This window comes from Protomyctophum parallelum (assembly GCF_964188405.1).
Source record: "Protomyctophum parallelum genome assembly, chromosome: 1".
Classification (NCBI taxonomy): domain Eukaryota; kingdom Metazoa; phylum Chordata; class Actinopteri; order Myctophiformes; family Myctophidae; genus Protomyctophum; species Protomyctophum parallelum.
In genome coordinates this window covers 79,839,105-79,847,160 of record NC_139697.1, presented here as the reverse complement: position 1 = coordinate 79,847,160, position 8,056 = coordinate 79,839,105, and positions in this window count along the sequence as shown.

The window sequence follows — 8,056 nt, the reverse complement described above, 5'->3', positions numbered from 1 at the left end:
CTTTCTCTCCCAAGCTCTTCCTTGAGCTGGTTAAGTATTTGCCTTTCAAACAAAGTGTCCTGCTTCCAATCATTTCTCATGTCCTCTTTGAGTATTTTCATGTCTGACTTCATGCTCATCAAAGCACCCATCTCTTTCATTATGAGGGCAAGGTGTGCATCCAAGTTTTTCTTTTGCTCATTCAGCTCATTGAACTGATGCTCCAGAGTCATCTTTAGTCTTTGTACAACCTCATCTTTGTGGCAAATGCTGTCAATTTTCCTTTTGATTTCTTCATTTGTTTTCTCGCTAAGCTCTTTGAGTTTTGTTCTTTGGTTTTCAATGGTATTCAATGTTATTAACACTTCATCCTCTTTCATTTTCAATTCTGACAAATCCTTTTCCAGATATATCTTCTGCTGATCCACATCAGTCTTCATTTGTTTTAGTTGTTCTTTTTCTTGAGTGATGGTCTCCATGAAGATTTCATTGTCTGCTTTCTTCTGCATTACATCGTTCTTTACCTTTTCCAGTTTTGCTTTCTCCACTTGGATCAAGGCATTATTGTTTTGCAGGTCTGTTATTTGTATTTTGATGTCATCGTCTTTCATTTCCTGTTCCTTTTGTTTGGTAGAAAGATCATCCTTCATTTTCTCAAGATCTCTCTTTTCATTTTCAACTTGGACAATCTGATTGTTTATCATATCCTTATCTCTGTTTACCTCATCAAATAAGCTGTCATACTTTTCTGATTTGTTCATGAGGTCGACCTTCATGGCTTCCATATGTTCCCTTTCTTCTTGCACTTCTGTCTTAATTTGATCCAACTCATCTGATTGCTTTTGAAGGTCAGCCTGCATCATTTCATTGTCAACTTTCTCTTTGTCCACGTTGTTCTTCAGCGTGTCAACTTCTCCCCTTTCTCTCCCAAGCTCTTCCTTGAGCTGGTTAAGTATTTGCCTTTCAAACAAAATGTCCTGATTCCAATCATTTCTCATGTCCTCTTTGAGTGTTTTCATGTCTGACTTCATGCTCATCAAAGCACCCATCTCTTTCATTATGAGGGCAAGGTGTGCATCCAAGTTTTTCTTTTGCTCATTTAGCTCATTGAACTGATGCTCCAGAGTCATCTTTAGTCTTTGTACATCATCATCTTTGTGGCAAATGCTGTCAATTTTCCTTTTGATTTCTTCATTTGTTTTCTCGCTAAGCTCTTTGAGTTTTGTTCTTTGGTTTTCAATGGTATTCAATGTTATTAACACTTCATCCTCTTTCATTTTCAATTCTGACAAATCCTTTTCCAGATATATCTTCTGCTGATCCACATCAGTCTTCATTTGTTTTAGTTGTTCTTTTTCTTGAGTGATGGTCTCCATGAAGATTTCATTGTCTGCTTTCTTCTGCATTACATCGTTCTTTACCTTTTCCAGTTTTGCTTTCTCCACTTGGATCAAGGCATTATTGTTTTGCAGGTCTGTTATTTGTATTTTGATGTCATCGTCTTTCATTTCCTGTTCCTTTTGTTTGGTAGAAAGATCATCCTTCACTTTCTCAAGATCTCTCTTTTCATTTTCAACTTGGACAATCTGATCGTTTATCATATCCTTATCTCTGTTTACCTCATCAAATAAGCTCTCATACTTTTCTGATTTGTTCATGAGGTCGACCTTCATGGCTTCCATATGTTTCCTTTCTTCTTGCACTTCTGTCTTAATTTGATCCAACTCATCTGATTGCTTTTGAAGGTCAGCCTGCATCATTTCATTGTCAACTTTCTCTTTGTCCACGTTGTTCTTCAGCGTGTCAACTTCTCCCCTTTCTCTCCCAAGCTCTTCCTTGAGCTGGTTAAGTATTTGCCTTTCAAACAAAATGTCCTGATTCCAATCATTTCTCATGTCCTCTTTGAGTGTTTTCATGTCTGACTTCATGCTCATCAAAGCACCCATCTCTTTCATTATGAGGGCAAGGTGTGCATCCAAGTTTTTCTTTTGCTCATTTAGCTCATTGAACTGATGCTCCAGAGTCATCTTTAGTCTTTGTACATCATCATCTTTGTGGCAAATGCTGTCAATTTTCCTTTTGATTTCTTCATTTGTTTTCTCGCTAAGCTCTTTGAGTTTTGTTCTTTGGTTTTCAATGGTATTCAATGTTATTAACACTTCATCCTCTTTCATTTTCAATTCTGACAAATCCTTTTCCAGATATATCTTCTGCTGATCCACATCAGTCTTCATTTGTTTTAGTTGTTCTTTTTCTTGAGTGATGGTCTCCATGAAGATTTCATTGTCTGCTTTCTTCTGCATTACATCGTTCTTTACCTTTTCCAGTTTTGCTTTCTCCACTTGGATCAAGGCATTATTGTTTTGCAGGTCTGTTATTTGTATTTTGATGTCATCGTCTTTCATTTCCTGTTCCTTTTGTTTGGTAGAAAGATCATCCTTCACTTTCTCAAGATCTCTCTTTTCATTTTCAACTTGGACAATCTGATCGTTTATCATATCCTTATCTCTGTTTACCTCATCAAATAAGCTCTCATACTTTTCTGATTTGTTCATGAGGTCGACCTTCATGGCTTCCATATGTTTCCTTTCTTCTTGCACTTCTGTCTTAATTTGATCCAACTCATCTGATTGCTTTTGAAGGTCAGCCTGCATCATTTCATTGTCAACTTTCTCTTTGTCCACGTTGTTCTTCAGCGTGTCAACTTCTCCCCTTTCTCTCCCAAGCTCTTCCTTGAGCTGGTTAAGTATTTGCCTTTCAAACAAAATGTCCTGATTCCAATCATTTCTCATGTCCTCTTTGAGTGTTTTCATGTCTGACTTCATGCTCATCAAAGCACCCATCTCTTTCATTATGAGGGCAAGGTGTGCATCCAAGTTTTTCTTTTGCTCATTTAGCTCATTGAACTGATGCTCCAGAGTCATCTTTAGTCTTTGTACATCATCATCTTTGTGGCAAATGCTGTCAATTTTCCTTTTGATTTCTTCATTTGTTTTCTCGCTAAGCTCTTTGAGTTTTGTTCTTTGGTTTTCAATGGTATTCAATGTTATTAACACTTCATCCTCTTTCATTTTCAATTCTGACAAATCCTTTTCCAGATATATCTTCTGCTGATCCACATCAGTCTTCATTTGTTTTAGTTGTTCTTTTTCTTGAGTGATGGTCTCCATGAAGATTTCATTGTCTGCTTTCTTCTGCATTACATCGTTCTTTACCTTTTCCAGTTTTGCTTTCTCCACTTGGATCAAGGCATTATTGTTTTGCAGGTCTGTTATTTGTATTTTGATGTCATCGTCTTTCATTTCCTGTTCCTTTTGTTTGGTAGAAAGATCATCCTTCACTTTCTCAAGATCTCTCTTTTCATTTTCAACTTGGACAATCTGATCGTTTATCATATCCTTATCTCTGTTTACCTCATCAAATAAGCTCTCATACTTTTCTGATTTGTTCATGAGGTCGACCTTCATGGCTTCCATATGTTTCCTTTCTTCTTGCACTTCTGTCTTAATTTGATCCAACTCATCTGATTGCTTTTGAAGGTCAGCCTGCATCATTTCATTGTCAACTTTCTCTTTGTCCACGTTGTTCTTCAGCGTGTCAACTTCTCCCATTTCTCTCCCAAGCTCTTCCTTGAGCTGGTTAAGTATTTGCCTTTCAAACAAAATGTCCTGCTCCCAATCATTTCTCATGTCCTCTTTGAGTGTTTTCATGTCTGACTTCATGCTCATCAAAGCACCCATCTCTTTCATTATGAGGGCAAGGTGTGCATCCAAGTTTTTCTTTTGCTCATTTAGCTCATTGAACTGATGCTCCAGAGTCATCTTTAGTCTTTGTACATCATCATCTTTGTGGCAAATGCTGTCAATTTTCCTTTTGATTTCTTCATTTGTTTTCTCGCTAAGCTCTTTGAGTTTTGTTCTTTGGTTTTCAATGGTATTCAATGTTATTAACACTTCATCCTCTTTCATTTTCAATTCTGACAAATCCTTTTCCAGATATATCTTCTGCTGATCCACATCAGTCTTCATTTGTTTTAGTTGTTCTTTTTCTTGAGTGATGGTCTCCATGAAGATTTCATTGTCTGCTTTCTTCTGCATTACATCGTTCTTTACCTTTTCCAGTTTTGCTTTCTCCACTTGGATCAAGGCATTATTGTTTTGCAGGTCTGTTATTTGTATTTTGATGTCATCGTCTTTCATTTCCTGTTCCTTTTGTTTGGTAGAAAGATCGTCCTTCATTTTCTCAAGATCTCTCTTTTCATTTTCAACTTGGACAATCTGATTGTTTATCATATCCTTATCTCTGTTTACCTCATCAAATAAGCTGTCATACTTTTCTGATTCGTTCATGAGGTCGACCTTCATGGCTTCCATATGTTCCCTTTCTTCTTGCACTTCTGTCTTAATTTGATCCAACTCATCTGATTGCTTTTGAAGGTCAGCCTGCATCATTTCATTGTCAACTTTCTCTTTGTCCACGTTGTTCTTCAGCGTGTCAACTTCTCCCCTTTCTCTCCCAAGCTCTTCCTTGAGCTGGTTAAGTATTTGCCTTTCAAACAAAGTGTCCTGCTTCCAATCATTTCTCATGTCCTCTTTGAGTATTTTCATGTCTGACTTCATGCTCATCAAAGCACCCATCTCTTTCATTATGAGGGCAAGGTGTGCATCCAAGTTTTTCTTTTGCTCATTCAGCTCATTGAACTGATGCTCCAGAGTCATCTTTAGTCTTTGTACAACCTCATCTTTGTGGCAAATGCTGTCAATTTTCCTTTTGATTTCTTCATTTGTTTTCTCGCTAAGCTCTTTGAGTTTTGTTCTTTGGTTTTCAATGGTATTCAATGTTATTAACACTTCATCCTCTTTCATTTTCAATTCTGACAAATCCTTTTCCAGATATATCTTCTGCTGATCCACATCAGTCTTCATTTGTTTTAGTTGTTCTTTTTCTTGAGTGATGGTCTCCATGAAGATTTCATTGTCTGCTTTCTTCTGCATTACATCGTTCTTTACCTTTTCCAGTTTTGCTTTCTCCACTTGGATCAAGGCATTATTGTTTTGCAGGTCTGTTATTTGTATTTTGATGTCATCGTCTTTCATTTCCTGTTCCTTTTGTTTGGTAGAAAGATCATCCTTCATTTTCTCAAGATCTCTCTTTTCATTTTCAACTTGGACAATCTGATTGTTTATCATATCCTTATCTCTGTTTACCTCATCAAATAAGCTGTCATACTTTTCTGATTTGTTCATGAGGTCGACCTTCATGGCTTCCATATGTTCCCTTTCTTCTTGCACTTCTGTCTTAATTTGATCCAACTCATCTGATTGCTTTTGAAGGTCAGCCTGCATCATTTCATTGTCAACTTTCTCTTTGTCCACGTTGTTCTTCAGCGTGTCAACTTCTCCCCTTTCTCTCCCAAGCTCTTCCTTGAGCTGGTTAAGTATTTGCCTTTCAAACAAAATGTCCTGATTCCAATCATTTCTCATGTCCTCTTTGAGTGTTTTCATGTCTGACTTCATGCTCATCAAAGCACCCATCTCTTTCATTATGAGGGCAAGGTGTGCATCCAAGTTTTTCTTTTGCTCATTTAGCTCATTGAACTGATGCTCCAGAGTCATCTTTAGTCTTTGTACATCATCATCTTTGTGGCAAATGCTGTCAATTTTCCTTTTGATTTCTTCATTTGTTTTCTCGCTAAGCTCTTTGAGTTTTGTTCTTTGGTTTTCAATGGTATTCAATGTTATTAACACTTCATCCTCTTTCATTTTCAATTCTGACAAATCCTTTTCCAGATATATCTTCTGCTGATCCACATCAGTCTTCATTTGTTTTAGTTGTTCTTTTTCTTGAGTGATGGTCTCCATGAAGATTTCATTGTCTGCTTTCTTCTGCATTACATCGTTCTTTACCTTTTCCAGTTTTGCTTTCTCCACTTGGATCAAGGCATTATTGTTTTGCAGGTCTGTTATTTGTATTTTGATGTCATCGTCTTTCATTTCCTGTTCCTTTTGTTTGGTAGAAAGATCATCCTTCACTTTCTCAAGATCTCTCTTTTCATTTTCAACTTGGACAATCTGATCGTTTATCATATCCTTATCTCTGTTTACCTCATCAAATAAGCTCTCATACTTTTCTGATTTGTTCATGAGGTCGACCTTCATGGCTTCCATATGTTTCCTTTCTTTTTGCACTTCTGTCTTAATTTGATCCAACTCATCTGATTGCTTTTGAAGGTCAGCCTGCATCATTTCATTGTCAACTTTCTCTTTGTCCACGTTGTTCTTCAGCGTGTCAACTTCTCCCCTTTCTCTCCCAAGCTCTTCCTTGAGCTGGTTAAGTATTTGCCTTTCAAACAAAATGTCCTGCTCCCAATCATTTCTCATGTCCTCTTTGAGTGTTTTCATGTCTGACTTCATGCTCATCAAAGCACCCATCTCTTTCATTATGAGGGCAAGGTGTGCATCCAAGTTTTTCTTTTGCTCATTTAGCTCATTGAACTGATGCTCCAGAGTCATCTTTAGTCTTTGTACATCATCATCTTTGTGGCAAATGCTGTCAATTTTCCTTTTGATTTCTTCATTTGTTTTCTCGCTAAGCTCTTTGAGTTTTGTTCTTTGGTTTTCAATGGTATTCAATGTTATTAACACTTCATCCTCTTTCATTTTCAATTCTGACAAATCCTTTTCCAGATATATCTTCTGCTGATCCACATCAGTCTTCATTTGTTTTAGTTGTTCTTTTTCTTGAGTGATGGTCTCCATGAAGATTTCATTGTCTGCTTTCTTCTGCATTACATCGTTCTTTACCTTTTCCAGTTTTGCTTTCTCCACTTGGATCAAGGCATTATTGTTTTGCAGGTCTGTTATTTGTATTTTGATGTCATCGTCTTTCATTTCCTGTTCCTTTTGTTTGGTAGAAAGATCATCCTTCATTTTCTCAAGATCTCTCTTTTCATTTTCAACTTGGACAATCTGATTGTTTATCATATCCTTATCTCTGTTTACCTCATCAAATAAGCTGTCATACTTTTCTGATTTGTTCATGAGGTCGACCTTCATGGCTTCCATATGTTCCCTTTCTTCTTGCACTTCTGTCTTAATTTGATCCAACTCATCTGATTGCTTTTGAAGGTCAGCCTGCATCATTTCATTGTCAACTTTCTCTTTGTCCACGTTGTTCTTCAGCGTGTCAACTTCTCCCCTTTCTCTCCCAAGCTCTTCCTTGAGCTGGTTAAGTATTTGCCTTTCAAACAAAATGTCCTGATTCCAATCATTTCTCATGTCCTCTTTGAGTGTTTTCATGTCTGACTTCATGCTCATCAAAGCACCCATCTCTTTCATTATGAGGGCAAGGTGTGCATCCAAGTTTTTCTTTTGCTCATTTAGCTCATTGAACTGATGCTCCAGAGTCATCTTTAGTCTTTGTACATCATCATCTTTGTGGCAAATGCTGTCAATTTTCCTTTTGATTTCTTCATTTGTTTTCTCGCTAAGCTCTTTGAGTTTTGTTCTTTGGTTTTCAATGGTATTCAATGTTATTAACACTTCATCCTCTTTCATTTTCAATTCTGACAAATCCTTTTCCAGATATATCTTCTGCTGATCCACATCAGTCTTCATTTGTTTTAGTTGTTCTTTTTCTTGAGTGATGGTCTCCATGAAGATTTCATTGTCTGCTTTCTTCTGCATTACATCGTTCTTTACCTTTTCCAGTTTTGCTTTCTCCACTTGGATCAAGGCATTATTGTTTTGCAGGTCTGTTATTTGTATTTTGATGTCATCGTCTTTCATTTCCTGTTCCTTTTGTTTGGTAGAAAGATCATCCTTCACTTTCTCAAGATCTCTCTTTTCATTTTCAACTTGGACAATCTGATCGTTTATCATATCCTTATCTCTGTTTACCTCATCAAATAAGCTCTCATACTTTTCTGATTTGTTCATGAGGTCGACCTTCATGGCTTCCATATGTTTCCTTTCTTCTTGCACTTCTGTCTTAATTTGATCCAACTCATCTGATTGCTTTTGAAGGTCAGCCTGCATCATTTCATTGTCAACTTTCTCTTTGTCCACGTTGTTCTTCA